General features: G+C 46.1%; 1 pseudogene; it reads right to left on the reverse strand.

Annotated features, from left to right (window-relative positions):
• Positions 1-6,886: 6,886 nt before the first annotated feature.
• On the reverse strand, positions 6,887-7,004 carry LOC126095651 (5S ribosomal RNA; annotated as a pseudogene).
• Between the last annotated feature and the right edge of the window lie 5,302 nt (positions 7,005-12,306).

Here is a 12,306-nt window from a genome sequence, read left to right on the forward strand (position 1 = left end):
ACAACTGCTGGATGACGAATGGTGCATGTGGATAACTGCCAAAAGCATCCTACACGGGCTCCGTGGGATGTAAGTTGGGGGAATGGACAGGCTAATCCATTCGCGGAATATCCTCTCGTTTCAAAAGCTCCTCCACCAGCACTGTTCGATACGGATATGCATTTTCATCCATAAAAAGGAAGCCAGGACCGAGTGCACCCAGAAAAAACGCACACTGAGAAGAGTATAGTTTCACGACTACTCACAACACGACTACTCACAACACGACTACTCACAACACGACTACTCACAAAACCTGGACGAACAAATGGATCATGTTCGATAAAGTTCCTCGGTGCATTATTCCTTTCGACACCATAACGTGGTCGATACTAATGGACGTACCGTCCTGTGGCTAGAGGTTGTGAGCGTGGGGTTGATCTGAGATTCTGTTATTCTGCGCAACGGATTAATCTGAGATGTACTCTTTACCCTGTGGCTCCTGCAAGATGCAGTTTCCACCCCCACACTACTACAGAAGTCAGACAGGCGCTCCTAACGTTCTAATGAGAAATGCCTGAAAAAGTTTCAGCAATAAATATCTTCTGGAGTCGCCCGCTGTAAGGAAATGACACAAAACTTCACAAAATTTCTTATGTTACTAGTGGTATACTTGGGTAATTGAGTAGTGCTAGTTAGTGTAAAAAAAACATGAAACTAACGAAAGTTATTATTTATTTTGCAAAAATTCTGAGAAATCACAATGGCACTTTTAGTTATGAATTGAACAAGTTATATCCTGGTTCTTTTCGGAATGTGAAGTTACCGCTCAAGGATAGGATTTGCTAATGAAATTTCTATACGAAGTTTAAGATTGTTGTTGACTTGGCAGAATGGCTGAGAGGCGCGCCTACTCAACTTGAATAATTATCTTTTAGAATGTTGCTAGGTACGGTCGAGGCTGTCGCGTGTGAAATGCAGTGAAGTGTACTGTTGTGGAGGAAATATGGGGCTTGCAATAATTGTAGCGCACAATACCGTAAGCAGCGATGACTGCTGTCTGCGCCGCTCGATGCTGACAAATAAGATAACTCTCGTTCTATCTGATTGACCTTCGCCAATCAAACTCTCCCTACGCCTTGATGAAGTCAAGGATTCCTATTCGCCCCTAGTCTAACTATTGGCGTGGTATACCAGTCAGATAACCAGTCCACCGCGATGCCACTCAAAAATTCGCTCGCAGGCGTTTAACTATAAGTCTGTCCGTTCACACCACACAATAAGTGTTCAAAACGGCTCTAAGCACAATGGTACTCAATTGCTGAGGTTATAAGTCCCCTAGAACTTAGAACTACTTAAACCTAACTAACCTAAGGACAACACACACATCCATGCCCGAGGCAGGATTCGAACCTGCGACCGTAGCGGTCGCGCGGTTCCAGACTGTAGCGCCAGAACCGCTCGGCCACCAGCGGCCGGCACACACAATAAATGTGTCGGCCAACACAGTGAACAACGCTTAATCGCAAGGACTCAATATACGAGGTGCATTCAAGTTCTAAGGCCTCCGATTTTTTTTTTTTCTAATTAACTACTCACCCGAAATCAATGAAACTGGCGTTACTTCTCGACGTAATCGCCCTGCAGACGTACACATTTTTCACAACGCTGACCCCATGATTCCATGGCAGTGGCGAAGGCTTCTTTAGGAGTCTGTTTTGGCCGCTGGAAAATCGCTGAGGCAATAACAGCACGGCTGGTGAATGTGCGGCCACGGAGAGTGTCTTTCATTGTTGGAAAAAGCCAAAAGTCACTACGAGCCAGGTCAGGTGAGTAGGGAGCATGAGGAATCACTTTAAAGTTGTTATCACGAAGAAACTGTTGCGTAACGTTAGCTCGATGTGCGGGTGCGTTGTCTTGGTGAAACAGCACACGTGCAGCCCTTCCCGGACGTTTTTGTTGCAGTGCAAGAAGGAATTTGTTCTTCAAAACATTTTCGCAGGATGCACCTGTTACCGTAGTGCCCTTTGGAACGCAACGGGTTAGGATTACGCCCTCGCTGTCCCAGAACATGGGCACCATCATTTTTTCAGCACTGGCGGTTACCCGGAATTTTTTTGGTGGCGGTTAATCTGTGTGCTTCCATTGAGCTGACTGGCGCTTTGTTTCTTGATTGAAAAATGGCATCCACGTCTCATCTATTGTTACAACCGACGAAAAGAAAGTCCCATTCATGCTGTCGTTGTGCGTCAACATTGCTTGGCAACATGCCACACGGGCAGCCATGAGGTCGTCCGTCAGCATTCGTGGCACCCACCTGGATGACACTTTTCGCATTTTCAGGTCGTCATGCAGGATTGTGTGCAAAGAACCCACAGAAATGCCAACTCTGGGGGTGATCTGTTCAACAGTCATTCGGCGATCCCCCAAAACAATTCTCTCCACTTTCTCGATCATGTCGTCAGATCGGCTTGTGCGAGCCCGAGCTTGTTTCGGTTTGTTGTCACACAATGTTCTGCCTTCATTAAACTGTCACACCCACAAACGCACTTTTGATACATCCATAACTCCATAACCACATGTCTCCTTCAACTGTCGATGAATTTCAATTGGTTTCACACCACGCAAATTCAGAAAACGAATGATTGCACGCTGTTCAAGTAAGGAAAATGTCGTCATTTTAAGTATTTAAAACAGTTCTCATTCTCGCCCCTGGCGGTAAAATTCCATCTGCCTTACGGTGCTGCCATCTCTGGGACGTATTGACAATGAACGCGCCCTCATTTTAAAACAATGCGCATGTTTCTATCTCTTTCCGGAGAAAAAAAATCGGAGGCCTTAGAACTTGAATACACATCGTAGAGAGTCCCACTTCGAATCACTCTCGACAGAGGTGCTCTCCCAGTGAAGTACTGAGGAGAGACTTTTTCCTCACTCCAAGAGCGACAAAGGAACGATAATTCTCCATGCCAGATGTGAAGGGGTATATCTTTCGGTCTCCTCCATTACTCCTTCAGCTCAAGGCGTCAGAAATATCGTCTGTCAATTAGCAATGCTCTTCTAAAACGGGAGAATGGCGTTTCATTTAAGGCGACCAATCCAGAAACTTGTAGCTTTGGCGTTTGGCGTATGCTGTCTCCCTGTGAAAATCTCTGAAACTGCGTGCTATGTGTAAAGAATGCGTAGGCTGGCCGCGCCCACACAGTGTAGCGGAATTTGCTTTTAAGCCGAACATGGGGTCGATCCTCCTTTCCCTCAGGCAAACACTGTCCGCTCATCGGGCGGCCACCGGCCGACGTAGATGGGTTGGGACTGGCCTCCTGGTGTGCGGTTGCCTCTCTCGAGCAAAAAGCTCCTGAGACCGTCGTGTCTGGAATATATGTGTGTACGCCAGCCTCGAGTATTTCAGCTACGGTGCGCACTTGCGATTTATTAGTTATTTGCATATCGTTTACATGAATTCATACAACACTGACTTTATCTTATCGAGTTTGGGTTCGAATGAAGCGTGTTGATGTGCGGAATATGATTGTGAGGGCGGAATATGTAAGCAATGAAGGTTAGGAGACCACGACGTCTTGCAAGGTGGAAATACCTAATGCATCCAGGAATGCTGGTGAACATGCTTGTCCTCATGGTCGTGAGAGTCTTTTCAGGGTTGCATTCGATTAAGACTTCAATGCTGTGGTAGACAATGCACGATTGCATCGAACAGTGCAGGAGGAAGTGCTCTTGGTATGAGGGGATGTTCTTTGAATAAACTGGCCTGCCCGTTCCCATGACATAAATCCCATTGACCGTGTGGGGGAGGCGCTGTTGAGATGTACTGCAATACATCCACATGCACTAGCGACCAGCTAGCAGAAGTCAAGCGAGGTGGTGGAGGAATGGGACACACTAGCACAAGAACTCCTTACTAATTTTGTTGCTAGCGTAGGAGCATGTTGCAGAGCATGCACTGATCAGACACTCTATTATGTACCATGCTTGCCCCCCTCCCCCTCCCAATTGTAGTGTCTCATGGACCTTCATGAACCGTGGGTACTTCAGTATTGTATGATAAATGGGGGCACAGAAACGATGGAAAGGCTCCGTCTCCACCGCAGCCTCAGTGTTGCACAACCCCACGATGACTACCACAGTCCACTTCACCCCTCCACCGCCCCACAACGAACTACTCTTTCAGGGTTATTGTGTGGTTCAGCCCCCGGTGAACCCCCCCTCCCCCACAGGGAGTGTCACACACCAGACGAGTTTAACCCCTATGTTTGTGTGGTAGAGTAATGGTGGTGTATGCGTACATGAAGATCTTGCTTGCGCAGCTATCGCTGACATCGTGTACCTGAGGCAGAATAAGGGGAACCAGCCTGCATTCGCTGAGGCAAATGGAAAACCGCCTAAAAACCATCCACAGACTGGCCGGCTCACCGGACCTCGACACAAGTCCGCCGGGCGGATTCGTGCTGGGGACTAGGCACTCCTTCCCAATCTGGAAAGCCGTGCGTTAGACCGAACAGCTAACCTGGCGGGCTTACTTCAGTATAATTTTCATCTATTGTATGAATGCCTGATGACTGTTCTTTCAGACATGTCCAAAAGAACAGACACCACTTGAAATCCGCAGCTATGAGAGCTATTATGTAAATGGAGGTGGAAAAAAGAAAAATAAAGGGAAACTGGTTAAACTCCATCCAAAGAGGCCTCCGAATGCCCATCGATACCGACAGATGGCCGTGTCGTTTTCATCCCGTAGCCGCCATTAGATGCGAATATGAAACGGCATATTGTCAGCACACCGCTCTTCCAGGCATTTTTCGTGATTGGACCCACTACTTCTCGTTCAATTAACTCCTCAATTAACCTGAAAACGGCTAAGTGCACCACCTTTGCCAACAGCGCTCGGGAGACCCGGACGGTCACCCATCTAAGTGCTAGCCAAGCCTGAGAGCGCTTTACACCGGTGATCTGACGGGAACCAGTATTACCAATGTGGCAAGTCCGTTGGCAAAGTAAATAACTAATTATATCACCTGCCCCAGGACTTAATGCGGAATCAGCGTCGATGAGTGAAACAACATAGTAGCCCTGGCGTGTTAATAAATGATGTTTGCACATTCTAAAAAAAATTTTACGTCGCGACTGTGGTTCAGATAGAGGTCACTTCTGGCTGAAACAGTAAGTAAACAAATAAATGTTGGTGACACATTAGGTGACTATAAAGCCAATGCAAGCTGATTATCGGTTGGTGTAATTTACTAACATACTTCCCGGCCCCGCAGCACGTAATTTTTGAAACGATTTGCACGTGTTTCTCGAATTAATCTACAAAATCATCTCTTGACGATGGATGTTAAAGCCACCTCATGGGAAAATAAATATTCCTGGACAATCAGTGACGACAAGTTGTTGTTATTGCATCAGTCACCTTCTACATATCCCTCACAACCACGCACGCGATACAGATGAGTATTTGTCTCAATACACCAAGGAAAGAAAAGGAAACCTTGTCGTGTTATCCCATTGTTTACAAGATGTTCTATCAACGATGAATGCTACAGGAGAAATCTTCTCTTCTTCTTTGATCTGTGGATACCTTCCACTATGAAGCCACGAATCAGTGATTTATTGTTATTTGATTTTCCTTTCTTACTCTTTATTTGTGGAAGGGATTCGTCACTGTCAGTGAGCTGATTTGCGATCACTGTTTAATCTAAAAGCCCTGCTGTCAACACAAACCCGTAAAGCGTCTGATGGTGCCTGCATAAAAACTGCTTCATCTCGCACTGAGCAGGAAGTGGCCAGGAGCGCATGGTTCACTGCTCCAGCCGCTAACGCGATTAACGCCGCAGGATTCCGTCGCTTCATTTACCCACACACCGCCCGGTACGAGAAGATGTAGGTGTTCATTCTTTCCACGCGTTATACGAGATGGCAATAACAGAGAATTGTGAAGGTGGTTCGATGAACCCTCTGCCAGGCACTTAGATGTGGTTTGCAGTGTGTCCATGTAGATGTAGATGTAGATGTAGATGTTATTAAAGAATATTATTAATAGTTTTTGCCATTTGTCCTCAATTATGTTTTATCACACATATAGAAAAAAATTCCGTTTTTTGCGACTGGACGTTTTACAGGCGGTCGATAGAAATATGGAAGCACCTCAAATGCAACACATTACCTTGCTTAATGTAGGACAACCATTGGCATTCAATACTGCTTTCAGTCGCCTCGTTATGGGTAAATATAGCTCGTGTACGGTTTTCATGGGAATCGTGTACCATTCTTGCTGTAAAGTAGTGGCACGTTCAGGTAACGTTCGCGATGGACAGCGATCACGCATCTTTCTCTCCAAAGTAGACCACAAACACTCATAACATTGAGAGTGTGGTGGACAGGGAGAAGCGACAGTCCTAGGCGCTGCGAGCCGTGTGAACAGATATCCTGTCGTCTTAGAACACAGCACCACTATTGGGGAACAAATATTGTACCGCGGGATGGACATCTACCAAAATGGCCACTTAATGCTTAGCAGTAATGCGGCCTCGCAGACTAATCCGTGATGCCCATGGAGTACTGGGATATGGCTGCCCCAATCATCACCTAACCTCCGCCATGTTTCGACTTTGGGACCTAAACTCGTTCAGAAGTACAACAAGACTCATCCGACCAAATTATATACATCTGTTACTTCATAAAACTAAAACTAAAATTCCTCCCGAACAGGTCAACGGTACCGACCGGCCGCCATGTCATCCTCAGCCCACAGGCGTAACTGGACGCGGACATGGAGTGGCATGTGATCAGCACACCGCTCTCCCTGCCGTATGTCAGTTTCCAAGACTGCAGCCGCTCTTTCTCAATTAAGTAGCTCCTCAGTTTGCCTCATAAGGGCTGAGTGCGCCCCGCTTGCCAACAGCGCTCGCCAGACCGGATGGTCACCCATCCAAGTGCTAGCCCAGCCCGACAGCGCTTAACTTTGGTGATCTGACGGGAACCGGTGCTACCACTGCGGCAAGGCCGTTGTCTCTATTGCTTTATAATGCAGATTTTATGGCTTCGGCAAAACAGTTCCTTGTTACGGGGACTGGTAACAGTTGTGAATGGATTAGAATTCCAGTTCACCCTCCATTCCTGTTGTTTTGATGCTGACAGGGTTCGCAAGATTGACATTCAGTTCTGCAGTGACATTTGCAGCTTTCTTCCTCTTATTTTCGCCACAATTCTCTTCAATGACTGTCCGTCACGACCGCTCAACACAGATTTCTTTCCACATTGTGGCTTTGCGGATGATCTGTTTCCGCTTTCACTGTATGCGGTATAAATCTTTGATACGGTGCCTCTGGAAACGTCAAACACTTCAGCTACCTTGCTTACGGAAGCGCCCACCGTACGAGACAAAGGATTTGCAAAAGTTCGAATTCACTAAGCTCCGAAATAATGCACTCGAAACTATACACAAAACACTTTTCTGACAACGACTCATAATTGCAACCTATTGAGGGCAATGTGCAAGTGGCGCCCGTGGTCAAATAGAACAGAGCAACGTGTCGGCTTGGCTAGCATCTGAATTCATGTTCAAGCATGCACATCTCGCACTGTTTTCATATTATTGGACAACTTCTGTGTTTGTGTCCACCAAACAAGTTTACACTGTTCTTCCAAGGGCGTCGTTAGGGTCTATAACGTAAAGAAAGTTATTGAAATGCACATATTTTGATAGCAGTTAAGTGATACTTCGCAGGTTTTTTACACTTACATTCATTTTTATACCATTGTCATGTATCAACGTGCCCTTCTATAATAATAGGTGCACATAATACAAGTTTCCAATTGATAGGTTACATTTAAATACTTCAATGCACATAACATATTCCTCTTGCACTCTGTACGTAGTCTTTCTCACATGTGGGTGTGTTTTACTTTTTATGGCAGATTATTAGTGACAATGGTATCCTTCCTTTATTATTTTTTATCATTCATCATATTTTGACTGTTATTTACGGTATTCTGCATGAAATATTGTTCTTGTAGAGTGAGCATTCGCTTTCTTTTGTTGATATGGAATAAAAGTAGATGTACATTTGAAACGTCCCCTTTGGAAAATTATGAATGATTGTGTTTTTGATAGACAACAAACAATGTATTTACCTTAATAATGTTCAAAAGTCATCAAATATGTAAGTAGGCTGTTCAGACTTTTATGTTGGTAACGCAGTGGTCGTGAATGTGGAGAGAGAGAGATGCCATAGCTTTGAGAGGTCACTATAAGCGGACGATCTGGACGTGTCTCCGCCAGAAAAAGAAAACTTGTAAAGATGGAGGTCATGAACTTTTATATATATATATATATATATATATATATATATATATATATATATATATATATATATATATGATGACTTTTGAATATTATTAAGGTAAATACAATGTTTGTTCTCTATGAAAATCTTTCATTTGCTAACTATGCCTATCAGTAGTTAGTGCCTTCTGTAGTTTGAATCTTTTATTTAGCTGGCAGTATTGGCGCTCGCTGTATTGCAGTAGTTCGAGTAACGAAGACTTTTGTGAGGTAAGTGATTCATGAAAGGTATAGGTTATTGTTAGTCAGGGCCATTCTCTAGTAGGGATTATTGAAAGTCAGATTGCGTTGCACTAAAAATTGTGTGTCAGTTTAGTGATGATCAAAATAAGTAAAGAGAGAAATGTCTGAGTACGTTCAGTTTTGCTCAGCTGTTTGAAAATAAAATAACGTAAGAGGTTTACCAGCACATTCATTCATAATTTTTCTAAGGGGACGTTTCATTGCGGGAACAAATGCTGACATAAGAGGAAAGATCTATGAATGAAGTTTTGGGTTGGACTGCAGTACCAAATTTTACGCTGAAAACAGACCCTGTCCTCTTCTATTGTGTTATTCCGCTATGTGTTTGTGTACCCTTGTGTATTTGATCCACCACTGCTGGCGGCTCACCTCCAAATGTGCAACGCTACGCGCTGTTCACATCCAACTGCCCAATACTACAATAGCCAAAATTCCAACAATTCCAACCAGCCACAGACTGCACACAGCACAGTCAGTGATTTTAATACAGGGTGCTACGTGGCGTTACCAACATAAAAACCTAAACAGCCTACTTACACATTTTTATCTAACTTTGACGACGTTTTTCTTTTATTTGCTGTTCTGCATATCCCTGTGATCAAGCATAATTATTAGAGAACGATCACTTGTCCTGACTGAATAGAGCTGGGCCAAGAATCCGTTTGTGTCTTTATCAAAGGAAATATCCAGTCATTACGCCTTAAGTGGATAATGAAAATCGTGGAAAAACTTGTTATGGTTTGTCGGTAGGTGATTTCAACCCTAATTCATGCGAACCCCTGCATAGAACCATTGCTGTAATTCGCCACAAAGAGTTCTTCGCGCAACTCGACATCTGAGAGTGTGGTCTGGAAGAATGTGTGGTCACACGTTTATGGCTCGTTCTAGAGATATATCACATGCTGTGATATTAAATTCCAGTAAAAGATCAGCGCTTCAGCTGAAGTAAATGTCAGCAGCAACGCGGGAAGGTGATGATTAGTCACCGTAAGCGATGCAGCCAATTTAAAGTTTAATATTCAGTTCATTTGATAAAGTCCGTTCGAGTGGCTGCTAACTTTAAAGGTGGATCAGACTACTTAATTCGCAAGTACAGATGCATAGAAGCATAGCTTAATGCGAAGGTCTGAGTTGCAATCGGACTAAACACCGTATAAGTTCACAAACAGCGCTAATCTCATTAAAATTTACAAGTTTCACGTGTGACGTACGAATTACTCACGTTAAGTTAAATCCTTTCGGAATTATTCGCGAAATAGTTGAAGTTCACGTCTTGCTACTTCACGAAAATTTAGAGGGAATTCAGAAGGTAGAGAACACATTATTATAGCAGCCAAAGGAATGTTTACTGAATGCTGCTTTATACAGATACGTGCCACTAATTTTCAACAGTCACCAAATTTCTGTAAGAAACGGTAGGAACGTTTCACCAGTCGTTCAGTTCCTCGAAGATAGAAATCCACTTTTAGGTCACGGAGTCATTAGAGAGTGCTGTGTGAACGTCCTCATCATTGGAAATCCCCTCTCCCCCTGCCCCACCTTCTTCACTTACCCAGAAATTCTTTCAGTTTACCCGAAAAAGCCGGCCTTGTGGCCGAGCGGTTCTAGGCGCTACAGTCTGGAACCGCGCGACTGCTACGGTCGCAAGTTCGAATCATGCCTCGGGCATGGATGTGTGTGATGTCCTTAGGTTAGTTAGGTTTAAGTAGTTCTAAGTTTTAGGGAACTGATGACCTCAGAAGTTAAGTCCCATAGTGCTCAGAACCATTTGAACCATTTGAACCCGAAAAGACGGAAATGGTGCAAGATTTGGACTTTCCAAATAGCGTCATCCATATCTGTGCAGCTTTGGTCAAATTGTTGTCACCATTTCTCTACGGCTGCACACATCATTGCATCTAGTCCATATAACGCCCGAATTTCACGGTGAATCTGTGTGCAATTTAGGCGTTTGGTCCACAAGAATCGTACGTCTCACGTTCTTCAACTTCGCGGTACGTTTCTAGTTGCCCTGATATTTCTCCTACACACAGGGATGCTCTCCTGCGCTTGCCCGCCCGACTGAAACCGACATCCACGCACGTCTTTTTTAGGGTCGTCGAAGATGTGAAAATCGCACGATGAAAGATCACGTTTGTACAGAGGCCCTTGTAGTGTTTCCCAGCCAAATCGCTGAGGCCGTAGCCTACGTCCGATTGGCAGTGTGGCGGCAGGCGTTACCGTGCAGCAGGATGATTCCGTCCGACGGCGTTCCGACACCCAGAAGGCAAACGGCGGAGTCAACATCCACATCTTCCCCGCCAAACAAATCCAAAACTGTCCACACAGGTTCCAGTAAAGCCATGAGAACGGCAGGGGCCCTCTGTTCGTCGGATTCCTCGAACGTGTAACCACAATCATACGTAGCGCTATGAAGACACTTCGCAGAAACTGGAACGCCTGACAAAGTCAAAACACCCGGGAATGCTGTCGGACAGGAGCGCCTGTTGCAAGATGATGCCTCCCCTCACACTCCCAATCGGACGAATATGTTTGGAGAACACTGCAACATTCTTGTTACAGCCGGATCTTTCACCATATGGTTCCCACATCTCTGGCGAGGAAGTGCAAGAGTGGGTGCGGTTGTGGATCGTCTAGCCCTCAATGGGGTAAATATAGTTGCACGTGTGTTGGTTACTTCTGAGTAAGTTCATTCCACGTTCCCGCAGAGGTGGGTGTTCTGTTTTTACACTCCTGGAAATGGAAAAAAGAACACATTGACACCGGTGTGTCAGACCCACCATACTTGCTCCGGACACTGCGAGAGGGCTGTACAAACAATGATCACACGCACGGCACAGCGGACACACCAGGAACCGCGGTGTTGGCCGTCGAATGGCGCTAGCTGCGCAGCATTTGTGCACCGCCGTCGTCAGTGTCAGCCAGTTTGCCGTGGCATACGGAGCTCCATCGCAGTCTTTAACACTGGTAGCATGCCGCGACAGCGTGGACGTGAACCGTATGTGCAGTTCACGGACTTTGAGCGAGGGCGCATAGTGGGCATGCGGGAGGCCGGGTGGACGTACCGCCGAATTGCTCAACACGTGGGGCGTGAGGTCTCCACAGTACATCGATGTTGTCGCCAGTGGTCGGCGGAAGGTGCACGTGCCCGTCGACCTGGGACCGGACCGCAGCGACGCACGGATGCACGCCAAGACCGTAGGATCCTACGCAGTGCCGTAGGGGACCGCACCGCCACTTCCCAGCAAATTAGGGACACTGTTGCTCCTGGGGTATCGGCGAGGACCATTCGCAACCGTCTCCATGAAGCTGGGCTACGGTCCCGCACACCGTTAGGCCGTCTTCCGCTCACGCCCCAACATCGTGCAGCCCGCCTCCAGTGGTGTCGCGACAGGCGTGAATGGAGGGACGAATGGAGACGTGTCGTCTTCAGCGATGAGAGTCGCTTCTGCCTTGGTGCCAATGATGGTCGTATGCGTGTTTGGCGCCGTGCAGGTGAGCGCCACAATCAGGACTGCATACGACCGAGGCACACAGGGCCAACACCCGGCATCATGGTGTGGGGAGCGATCTCCTACACTGGCCGTACACCACTGGTGATCGTCGAGGGGACACTGAATAGTGCACGGTACATCCAAACCGTCATCGAACCCATCGTTCTACCATTCCTAGACCGGCAAGGAAACTTGCTGTTCCAACAGGACAATGCACGTCCGCATGTATCC

Source organism: Schistocerca cancellata, chromosome 1 (genome assembly GCF_023864275.1).
Source record: "Schistocerca cancellata isolate TAMUIC-IGC-003103 chromosome 1, iqSchCanc2.1, whole genome shotgun sequence".
NCBI classification, from domain to species: Eukaryota; Metazoa; Arthropoda; class Insecta; order Orthoptera; family Acrididae; genus Schistocerca; species Schistocerca cancellata.